The sequence below is a fragment of the Tupaia chinensis genome, unplaced genomic scaffold (genome assembly GCF_000334495.1).
Source record: "Tupaia chinensis unplaced genomic scaffold, TupChi_1.0 Scaffold000206_1, whole genome shotgun sequence".
In the NCBI taxonomy this organism is placed as follows: domain Eukaryota; kingdom Metazoa; phylum Chordata; class Mammalia; order Scandentia; family Tupaiidae; genus Tupaia; species Tupaia belangeri.
This window is the reverse complement of record NW_006159681.1, coordinates 874,235-886,730: the sequence shown is the minus strand read 5'-3', so window position 1 is coordinate 886,730 and position 12,496 is coordinate 874,235. Positions and strand designations below refer to the sequence as shown.

Genomic DNA, 12,496 nt, shown 5'->3' with positions numbered 1-12,496 from the left:
ATGTACCTATGTGTACGAATATATGTATGGATTTGTAGTTGTCTCACCACTATTTGAATCCTTCACATGTCGCCGTTGCAGTGATTGTGCAAACAAATGACTACACTTAAGAAGGCTTGAGGTGAGTACACCTGTGTTCTACAACACGCTAGGGGATTCAAAAGAACAATGGAGGACCTCCAGGTAGGGAAGAAGTAGGAAAAACTAGCATGGCAACATGATATTCAGATGAGCCTCCTACACATAAGGAAAGGAATTTAAGGCGTACAGTGGAGAAGGAAGTATCATTTCAGGCAAAGGGGATGTTCAAAGACATGGGGTAGAAAACAGTAAGTATCTACCTCTGGTATAACCTAAACTTAAAATATGGTAAACTTGAAAATATAATAGAAGTTTTTTATGGCTGAATAGTACCCTGGCATTTGACAGAAAGTGGTCTGATATGGAGGATCTATTGCTGAGTGAAGAAAGCCAGGATATGAAAGAAAGACAGTGTATGTACCCACTTAATACATACTGAATATCTGCACTTTATGGTAGAGAGAGAATTATTGGAGGGCATATAAGCAGTGAAAATTGTTAGGGATGCTGAAGACATGGAATGGGGTGGAAGAAGGAACGAGTATGGAGAAGGATAGCAAGAGAACAAATAGAGAGGCATGACATTAGTGGGACACAGAAATGGTTTATTACCTGTTGAAGATAACATGTGTTGTATTCTCAACTAGACTGATCTGATACCGGGGTCCAGCCTTGGCGTGGGTGGGTTATCTCGATGAAGGTGGCGAAGGTGAACAGAAGACAGAGGCCTCGATGCCTTTCATGCACGTCCTATGCCAGACACCCCTCAGAGATCGCTCTCTGAGGAGTGACGACTGCTAGGAATTATCGTGCGTTTTTATTGAAAACGTGTTATATGCAAGTAAAGGGAAAGGGGCTAGTGTTTCAATTAACAGCTCATAAAGTTTTTAACAATAGAGAACAAAGATTCTATTCAGGGTTTGATTAAGGGTGGGTCTAGTGCAGTTTCGTAATTGTAGGTGGGCCTTCATGGAATGTAGTTTCGGGAAAGCGGTTCCAGTAAGCAGATGTGGTGCAGGAGCCATCTTGTGATTACTGGGAATGGTGCTGAGAAAAGAAAATCTCAAGAATAGATATTAGTTCTTATGGATCTTAATAAAGAATGATAGTTATACAGTTTTGTAGGGATCTAAAACTTAATTTGAGGAATCCTAATATATTTATCTATTTCACTTGGAGAGGGCAGAGGTGTCCTGGGCCAGTTTTGGCCTAATCCTATTTTACATAAAGAAAGGAAGAATTTAAGGGCCTTCCAAAGGTCAAGATTACTTCTGCCTAGAAAGAACTTCAGCCCACCCTCTATTGTGACCACAGAGGTAAAGCATTGTAATTAATAGTAAGTAATCAGAGCAAAGGGGAGCTGTTTTTTTTTTCAGCCTTGCTGACATGCTAACTGACCCAAGCTTTGTTCCAAGGTCGGGGGGTGCACAACAGTAGCCTTGCCAACGTGTTGATCCGACCGGAAGCGGAGCTCAAAGGTCAGGGGGCTCAGACAAATCCTGGGGCCTCACCTGGTCGGACTCCTCCAGTCTGAGAAGTATTTCATATTGGATAAAGTCTTTTTATAAGCAAAATGATAAATAGTGATTGAATGTTTAAAAAATAATGAGAAGAATAATAATTTGGAAAAAATGATGAAAAGCTATTTGATGATGATGTAGATACTAATGTCTTTGTCTTGACTGAATTGCATGGTATTCCTCTGGAAAAAGAAATGTAATACACTGTAATGTTATACATGATTCAGTGCAATATAATCAAGATTATGATAATAATAAAAAATCTAAAGAAAATAACAGAAGTGTGTTTTATTGACAGGGTAGAGACCACATTAACTGTAAAACTCAATGAAAAACGGAATAAACTTTAAAAAAAAAAAACCTATCTCCTGATATACCTGGAGCTCTGCTGCAAAAAGATGAATTTTAAAGCAGTTCATGTAATGTTGAGCTATAGAAATAAATATATTAAAAACACTGAATATGGTCAGAAGAGAGAAAAAATTACATATATTTATATATATTAGTTTATCTTGGATATTGTGCTATTTAAAGTGCAACGATTTATAGAAGATATCTTACGGTTTTTTTTTTAAGTTTCAAGCACATGTAGAATTACACTTTTATCTCTTTTCTCAAACTTTCCACTTTATATGTTTTTATATTAGCCAATTTTAATGTTTATAGTTATTATTCATATTTTTGTCTTTTAACAGATAACAAGTTTAGACCTTAAATAGTCCATCATTTCCGAGCTGATCCCGTGGCACAGGATTAAATGCTGAGCATAGAAAGCTGGATCCCACTCGGCTGATGGTGGTGCGAGTCCTGACCCAGCGAGAGAAGCAGCAGGTGCACGGACGGTACTCTGTTGAATTCACTCAGACCACTCTGCACCTGTTGCGTCATGGTATTCTTTGAATTTTTTTATTTGCCAAGTGTTTTTATGTGCTTTTTACTTAACCACTGTCTCATTACCTGTAGTACATGTTTGGGAAAAAACAAACAACAACAAAATCTTGTTTTCCCTGCTGTAAAATGTCATTAAGTACATCAAACAAACATGAAGATCTTCAGATAATTTGCATAAGATACGTATCATAAGAAAACTGTGTGGGGTCCAGCCAGTGGCATGGTGGTAAAGGAGCTGGAGTCCCAATGGCAGGCCGGGGGGGGATGCATGTTCCCAAAATGCAAGAAGGAGAACGGTAGAGAAAGGACTGTGGCATGGCCAATCCCCTGGGGGAAGATTTTCTACTTTCTCTCTCTCCCTCTCTGACTCTCTGACATGTGCACATACCCTACGACAAAAACAAGAAATAAAAAAAGGAGAAAAGAAAAGAAAAATGCATGGATCTCAATTTCTTTTTTGTACCAGAATAAACTCATAGTTTAATTTCATTTTGCAGAATCTTTATTTTTTCTTCATTGCTGAATGGTGCATGCACTTTCCAGAGTGAGAGGACATACTCCGCAGTGGGGCACCATCTCACCACACACTTTTTCTTTCATTTTTTCACCTCCATTGGATTTGGGGCATACATGAGTGCCATCACATTCCCAAGTCCTGGGCACTGAGATTTGAACCACGGGTGACCATACGGGGTGCATAGGACTTAATCACTGTACTACTGCATCTCACCGCATACTTTTTCTTTCATTTCTTCACTTCCATTTGGATTTGGGGCATACATGAGTGCCATCACATTCCCAAGTCCTGGGCACTGAGATTTGAACCACGGGTGACCATACGGGGTGCATAGGACTTAATCACTGTACTACTGGGCCAGTGCTATATAGACTTTTTGATGTCCCCTTGAAATAACTACCAATAATTGTATTAAGTGTTAAATTACTGACATTTTAAATAATTTACATTTTGTAAGAATTTTTAGTGGGACACTAGACAGGTGAGTGTTTCAGTGATACTGAGGATTCGAGGCAAGATTTAAGGTAGGCTGGCAATGTGCTACAATGTAATGGAATATAGGTTCCTCTATTCAAAAATCCACTAGCATGTTTTTATGCATGTGTTATCTATGTAAAATGAAGGATTTTACAGCTATTATTCTACTCTTGCGGCTGCTACCCTCTTCAGCTACTTCTCCTATTCCCTTTCTCAGTACTTCCACTATTGACAACATTACTACTTCACTACTATTGATAGGAACATTTAGAGAGGTGGCCTCTTCTGGAGACCACTAGAAATTTGGTGGTTGATGTAGAGGTGAAAATGTATAGTTATATGTGTTCCTTATATTTCTATGTATGACTCAAGATATACATATTACTTTAATTTCCTGACTGAATGCACACTTATTTTAAATGTTATACTATTTTCTAAGAATGCTAATGCTTGGCAAAGTTTACTTAAAGAAATGTGAAATTGCATGGGTCATATTTACCCTCAAATATGTCCTTTCTGTTCCCCATAATGTTGAGACATTAAAATAGAGAAAGAATATAAAAGTTTACCAATTTTGGCTCTCTGAAACCTTTTATAGAAGACAGTGGATCATAATAAAAATGTTTCAATTACTGAAAATCCGTTTTTATGTACATTTCCTACTTCTTTTGGCCTCTCTTCAGCAGTGCATTTTACATTTTTTTGAAAAGGAGTATGTGCCTTGTAAAAAAGAGAGAAAAATGTAATTTTTCATGTGATAGGAAATGATATTTATGTGTAGCACTTACTTTCCTATCAGTGTTTAGGGCTTTGCAGTTAGTTTTAAGTCCAGAAGGAGAAAGGTCACTGGATTGTTGGATTTTTCATGCCTTATCCTTAGCTCAGCAGCACAGAGCAAGAGACAAAAGAGACAACCAGAAAAAGAGACAAAACTCACATGGTTAGAGGTCTTACACGGGCGGTAGCAACCTGCTCTATTCCTTTATTCTTCTCTAACCAGAGGCTGGAAACAACATCTTTTCTAAAATAGGAATCACGATAATTTCAAAAACAGTGCATTTTGTTTAATATATAGAGACTACATGGTTACTTTTAAATGTAGAAAGAGAAGGAATGAAATCTTTTTCCCATTTACTTCTTAAAGTAAGTGTATAAAATGTGTGAATAAATGTAATAGACTTAGCTAAGATGAGCGGTTTTTAAGGAGGACAAAGACATTTTAACAGAGAACTTTATTCTGGATAAAATACGCTTGAACGATAGGTGAATTCTGTCAGAGGAATGCTGAAACATTATCCCCTATTGAAATGTATAGAGTTCGTAATAACCTCTAAATTATCTACAAACTCTCTGATGATAGTAAAGCTACTATATTTTTATCTCGAAAATGCAAGTGTCATTGTAATGGGTTTTCTGTGTCTAATCACTGCCTATCAAGAACTGTGTTTATTTTCTGAAAGAGTGAGTCTTCCTGCAAAGAATAGATTATTACTTTGCCTCATGAAAATCAATTAAGGATTTTGTCTAAAGCTTTATCAAACACAGCAGAATTTATACACCCTGGAGAGTATATACATATCAGGGTTGTTCCTGGGACATGATTTGCATATACAACCCAGACAATTTGAGCATGAAATGCAACACAGTTTGGAGCTACTGCCAAGTCCCCTCGTTTCCAGAATGCAGGCTGCTCAGGGAAGGCCTGTGGACTTCAGCTGCAGGAACATGGCAGGGCCGCCTGAGAGCATGCAACTTCTGAGCCCGGGGCCCGCTAATGGACCAGTGCTGTATCTGAGGGTGGAGCAGACAGCGAATAACACTTGGGATGCGGGAATCAGACAGGTCAGTAGCAGTACTCTACCAAGAAATTCTAGAAGAAAGTGCTTCCTGGGTCTCTGAATAATATTCTTTGCCTTTTGCTATTACTTAATGACGGAGATACCTTCTGGAAAATACATTCTTAGGCAAGTTCATGTTTATGCAAACAAGATAGAGTGAGCTTGTGTAATCCTCGGTGATATAGCTTCGCTGAACATCCAGGATGTGTCTTTTTATTTAAAAAGATTTATTTATTTAATTTTATTTATTATTCTTTTTATATTTCAAATTTTTGCTGTAGGGCATGTGCACTCACCAGAGACAGACAGGCAGAAAATGAGAGAGAGGGAAAATGAGAAAACAAGCTTCCAGGTCCAGGGCTTGAACTGCAGTTGGCCTTGTGGGGTCCAGCACCTTAACCACCATGCCACTTACTGGTCCCCATATATGCTATTATCTTACGGTACTACCTTAGTATAGGAAGTCCAGTGTTGACCAAAACGTTGTTCTGTGGGGTGGGACTTTATACTCTTTGGTAAACACTGGCTTAGCTGCTTGCAGTGTCATTTCAATCTCTTTTCACTTGGCATTTTTCAGAACTCACCTAGATAATATTATTCACTGTGGGGTCTGCCCACTTTTCAATTTTACAAAGTTTAGTTTTCATTGAAGATAACAGTAAGCAAGGCATAGACTATGAAGTCCTATCACCCAGATCCAGGGTTTGGCTTTTTCAGCGGCCTATACCCTGACTCACTCTGTTTCAGTTGCTCACAGAAAGTTATATTCTTCCCCCCTCATCTCACACAGCTGACTTCACACACTCTGTATCTTGTATGGAATCATTTCCTAGGGACGTTCTTCTTTAGTACACCTGTGGTTGTATCTAAAATAATGCTTATAAAAATGGCCATTGGATCTCTTGAAGAATTCTTTTGAGAGGCTAGAGTTGCTGTTTGCTGTCTCCTGTACAATGTGAAATTAGAGTCAGATAATATGTGAAGCATGTTTCCAGATACAGAGGTTGAACTAAAAGTAGATTCGGTTGCTCTTCTAAACACTTTGATAACTCTACAATTTTAGATAAGAATTTGCCATTTAACACATAAGTGATAATACAGATGCTTGTTGACTTAAGATGGGGATATGTCCCTCAAAACTCACCAGAAATAAAAAAGACGGTAAGTTGAAATGTATTTAATACACATCACCTACTGAACATTGCAGCTTAGCATTTAACCTTTAAATGTGCTCAGACCACTTACAGGAGTACACTTGGGCAAAATCATCTGGCAACACAGTAAACCGTTCTTTACCCTTGTGACTGGGCTGACGGGGAGTTGCAACTCCCTGCTGCTGCTCAGAACCACAAGAGAGTATCATACTACATATCACGAGCTACGGAAAAAAACAACTTTCAAAATTAGAAGAATAGTTTCTATTGAATGCATATTGCTTTTTTACTATTGTAAAGTCAAAAAGTTGAGCCATCATAAACTGGAAATTGAATAGTATCAAATTATCCACTTTCAGTGTATAGATAATTATTTTATTCTGAAAGATGAAAAAGAAAACCAAAAGTTGAGATAAAAACAGTTTTGTCAAATTGATTTGTTTCATAGTGTCATTACAAACAAGTTATTTGGCCAAGTTAAACCTTTTATGTTTTCTTTTGTGAAATTGAATCTGTCTTTTTGATATGTGGCTTATTTGTAAAATGTGACCTGTGTGCTAAAATTGTACCTTTTCTTTCCATTTTTTTTGATTTTGTAATATTACATGAATATGTTATATTTTTTAAGTTTATTTCTTCTGTGAATGGGAGAAACAGAGAGACAGGCACTCACTCACAGTAAGGTTCCAACCTGTGGTTGACCTGTAGCCCCACAGCTGGACCGTGGGGATGCAGTGCCTGGCATGGTCAGGGAGGTCTCCGGCTTCAATCTCAGGAGTATCCCACATGGGTGGGCCTTCCAGAGTGTTGGACCATTTCTGCACTGTCCTCTGGCTCCTAGAGCTGTTTATATAACCAAGATATGAGAAAGGACAGAATGAATGGATGAATGAATGGATGAATAAATTAATGAACCAAGGAGACATACTCCATACTTACAAAGTTCAAATCCTAGAAAAAACAGTTTTAGAAAGGAACAAATATATTAAGCACAAATTACTCTGTGACTCTAGAGAAGTGAGATATACCACTTATCATTTATTTTAAAAAATCAGGCCTCCTTTATCTGAGATGTCTCTGTCACACTTTTTCTCTCTCTCTGTCTTCTTCTCCTCCCATTAGGTTTGTACAAGGTTCTGTGGTGTAAAGAGAGTCTTGTCCTTTTTCTGTGGCTGTCCCAGTGCCCCCTCGGTAGAGATTCTGAGAACCAGCCCTTCATCCCCTACTGGTCCTAGTGACCTGGGAGAGACGGTCCTCTCTAGTGGTATCTCCCCTTTCTGCTCCCAAGGCTCTGGACTTGTAACCAGGAAGCCAAAGTTAGCCCAGGGGTCAGATGCCTACCACGCTCTGCAGGGAAGTGGGGTTCATATCTCTGCTCCTTGAGAGGCCTGTGTGCTCCTCTCCTCACACTAACCCATTTCTTATCTCTCATCCTCAAAATCCTAATGGTTCTAACTTTTTCTCCCTGCTGGAATGACTCAATTGATTTTCTCATTATAGGCCATCCTCGTCACTGTAAACCCCAGCCTCTACCACCAAAGTGACTAAATTTTTTTTTTTTTTTTAGAGTTTTTTTCACTATAGGGCACGTGCGCTTGCCAGACAGACAGAGAGAGAGACATAGAGACAGAAAGCGAGAAGTCACCCCCCAGGGGGTATGGTCACGCCACAATCCCTTCTCCTCCATTCTCCTCTCGGGATCTTGGACATGCACACACATGCACCCGGCGTGAGTTTTAAGCCACTGGGTCCGGGACGCAAACTGCAGTCGACTACGTGGGAATCCAGTGACATAGCCATTATGCTAACTGCTGGTTCCCCAAAGGGACTAACTTTAATGAGGCCACCAAAACACATGAAGAGACATGCAGACTTCTTACAGTAGGAAGTCTGAAATTCAAAGAAGCGATGAGGAAGATTCCATGCTTAGTTCTTTTGCTATTGTATCTGTTCCTGCTAGATGACAAAGGGTAGAGTCATTTCTACGTTGAATTAAAGTTATCTCATCTTGAAATAGGTAATTAAAAATAGTTAAAAATAGTAAGACACTTTAAGAAAACTCAAGACCTGCAGATGGCATACTGGTTATTTTACTGGAATCCCATGTAGTTGACCGTGGTATGAGTTCTGGACCTGGCGGCTTAAAACACACTGGGCACATGTGTGTGTGCATGCTCAGAATCTCGAGAAGAGACTAGAGGAGAAGGGATTGTGGTGTGGCCATCCCCCTATGGGGTGATTTCTTGCTTTCTGTCTCTCCAGTGTGCTCACACACCCTACTGCAAAAACCTCTTAAAAAAAAAAAAAAGAAAGAAATCCAGATACAGGTAAGGGCTTCAGGGAATTTTAACTTTTAACTTTTTAAACTTTTTTTTGAAATAGCATTTTTATTTGAGATTAGAAAGATGACACATTATTATCCAGGTAGATGAAGGAATGAGTAGTTGACCTATTTGATGATGTGGTTCATCAAAACCAGTAAAAGAATATATTAATCTTATTTATTTATGGTTTGGTGTTTCTGCTATATGGCACATATGTTTGCAGGAGAGAGACAGAGAGGGAAAATGAGAAATCACCTACCAGGGAAGACGACCATACTGCAATCCCTTCTTTCTTCTCATGGGCACATACGTACATGTGTGCAGGTTATTTTTCAATGTATAAGGTCTGGGACGTGAACCACACAGTCAGCCATGTGGGACCTAGTCACTTTAAGCACCACACTGCTTGCTAGCCCTAAATAATGTATTACTCTTTCTTTGAATATTTCATGGGTAGTTACAGGATTTAAACAAAACAATTAAAACTGAAGAGTGATAATGAGGTATTAAAAAGTTGTGTTTGACTTAGGACTGTATCTTGTGTAGTTATCTATTTACTTATTCAGTATGCTACAAGTCCATTCTATGGGATAGAAGGAGAATGGATACCACTGAAATTTGTAGACTCCTTGCAGCCAGCAGGGGCAGAAGTTAAGGTTCCCTCCACTGCCTTTTGCTGATGGGGTGCAACAGGTGATGCCTTTTCACTGTTTTGTTTGACTGGAGGAGGGCATGGCTATTATTAAAAAATGTGATTTTTTTTGTCTAGATGCTCTTTTTGCAATTCTCTGACCCAAACCAGTCATCTTTTTTGGGACATGGGTTTCCCAGTTGCCCATTTCTCCAGCACCCAGTTCAGGACACAAGAAGAGCTGGAAGAAAACCTCAAAAAGTCATTATTGTATTGGCCTCTAAGTCTGTAGGTCCCTGGCCACTCAGCCTCTTCACTCTACTTTTCATAGTTTTTATAGAATGTCCAGGGATCTGAGCTTAGTAGAAGGAAAAGGGAATATATGAGCATGCATATTCTGCTTATCTGGACTGAACTATCTTTTTTTTTTTTTTTCAAATTCTCCATCTGTATTAATTAAGATATATTTTATTTATTGCCATTTTTGTAACATAACCATCTCAACTTACTGCCACTAAATTATAATCAACTCTATACGGAGAGTGGATGTTGCCGAGGGCTCCCGTCGAGACCTGTCTATTTCTAGCTCACTGTGCTATGTCCTTTCTCGGCCCGCTGTTACATTCCTTCCCCTTGCCGTGGGAGCTAAATGGTTAGTTATGAGACCCAAAGCAACTGCAGAATATGTGCATTTATCTTCTCTTGACATTTTCACTGTCAATCAGGAGCTCTGGGGAAAAACCTCATGAGCGAAATTTATTTGATTTTCTTTATCATGCAGTAATACTGGAGATAAAAAACTTAATCTGAGCAATGGTATGAAATCACTGCTTTAAACTTTTAATGTGTGTTTCTTCCAGGCAGCATTTTCATGGACTATTCTCTAAGGTTTACTGTTATAGAGAAATGTCTTGAGTGAATAAATAATAAAAAAAAAACTAACATATAGATATATTGGTAAATGTTGAATGAAATTGTGCTCCCCATGTTTCCCTTCAGTTTTGAAGATTGTACCCAGGGGTTTTATTGATTTTAAAATTCATCTTTATGCCTGTAGAGGTGAGTTCACTCTTGTGCCTTCTTTTCCTGCAGAAGACATAAAATCATGTATCTCCACGTTAATTATTTTTTAACTGTTCTCTGGTTAAGTTCTTTTCATGACTCAACAGAGAAAAGGCTTATTAGCTTACCGTTTATAACGTCTCAATTTTCATACTTTCCTCTATTTTTGAAACGTTTCTATGTGGGTAGTTTGAAGTACATGTTCTCTGAGTACAAAGCACTGCTATTTATTTTTCTAAAGATGCTATTTAAAATAGAAAGGATCAACATTTTATTTTAATCAGATTGCTTTTCCACATCATCTGCATCTTCTTGGAACAAGAACTATCATCAGCAAGAAGACTCTCTATTACCATGATATACAAGAATAAGGAAAAAGAATCTATGGATATGATTCTCCTTTTAACTCTGTTTACACCCTTTTTGGGATTTAAAAAATATTTAAACAATCAAATTAAACTCATCCCTGTTGAGTAAAAGTCACATTTTTTTAATGTATACATCCCTAGATTGCTTTAATACTTATTTTACCTTCAATAAAATTTTCTAAATATTATTCGTAAATTTGTCTTAAATCAATGAACTCAATCAATGTTGCTTTTAACATTTAAATATTAATCCACATTTATCCCTAGAAAGTAAATCAAGAAAAAATTACGTGGCCTAAAATGCCAATTGTTCTGCCATTGAGAAAGCCTGCTTCTGGTAGTTTATGGGATGGGAAAACCTGAAAGAATAAATAACAGGTTCATGCTAAGAATTTTATTTTCTGGGTTAACGCATGCATAATAGAGCACACCGTGTATCATTTTATCTGACAGAGTGGCAGCAGTTCCAGGAGCAGTTACTCCCCTCCAATGTACTCTCTAACTGTTTACTCTGTTTCTTCCTGCTTTTGAACAAATACACTTAAAAAGAAAACAAAAAACCTCTGGAATGACTCTTGCTAAAATAGACAGAAATGAAGATAATCCTCCATTTGTGGCTTTGCAAATCATTATGTATCCCTAATGGATTTGTGGTGGATAAATTGAGGGTAAGATTTAGGTCACATTCATTTTCATCTCATAGTGCTGGGTAAAAACCGTTCTCTTTTTCGTGCCGGCTTGCCGCCTTTGTAATTTTCCACCCGGACCCCATAGACCTTTGGAGGCCTGGCCGTGTACAGAGTGGGAGTCCACCGTGGGCAGCCCGTCGTGCTGTCAGGTGTAGCACAGGCAGGGCCTGATTACTCCATGCAGATCTCTGCACTATGAAGGGACAGAGCCTTGTCACTTTGCTCTAAAACAAGAAGCTCCCAATTTTCCTGTCGCCGTGATTATTTCTTGCCAGAGAAGAATCATTGCAATTCCTGCCTCTGGACAGCGCTGTGAGAGAGGTTTCTTGTAGCAGGACTGCTTTCCTCTGCTAACGTTCCTGACACAGAAGAGATGGCTTTGCATTTCACAGAGTGTCTCTCCCCAGGGCAAGTGGATGTCACCAGAGTGTTCTGAGGTCTGGTTCAAAGCCAGAATCCAGGAGGTACAACCACCACTCTCCCAGTCTTAGGCTCTATTGCTGGGACTGTTCTTGGCAGAACTTTTTAGGGTGAATTCTGTCTCAGGGGCTCAGCATCCTCCTTTCTTGTCACACCACGCTGACTGCAACTCTTCCCTGCATCAGAGTCTCCCAAGTCTGTTGAAATCCAAATGTAGAAAAGGCTCCAATTCTCTACCCCACACAAAGCATTCCTTGGGGGGCGACTGTCTTAAAAAATGGATTATAACCAAAATCCAATCTCAGTCTACCTCAGTGGAGACCTCCTTATGTCTTTCTCAGCAAAACAAATTAAAAACAAAGACAAATAATCATTAAAACAACATCAATTATTATTTTTTTAACCAGAGCCTGAGCATAAATTGGCAGAGTAATATGTTTTGGAGCATTTAAAGGCTGTAGGAATATTCAGCATATATATATATATATATATATATATATATATATATTTGGGAGAAGTTTTTC

General features: G+C 38.6%; 1 pseudogene; it reads right to left on the bottom strand.

Annotated features, from left to right (window-relative positions):
• Nucleotides 1-6,546: 6,546 nt before the first annotated feature.
• Nucleotides 6,547-12,496, bottom strand: part of LOC102472820 (heat shock protein HSP 90-alpha-like) — a 24,725-nt pseudogene continuing 18,775 nt past the window's right edge.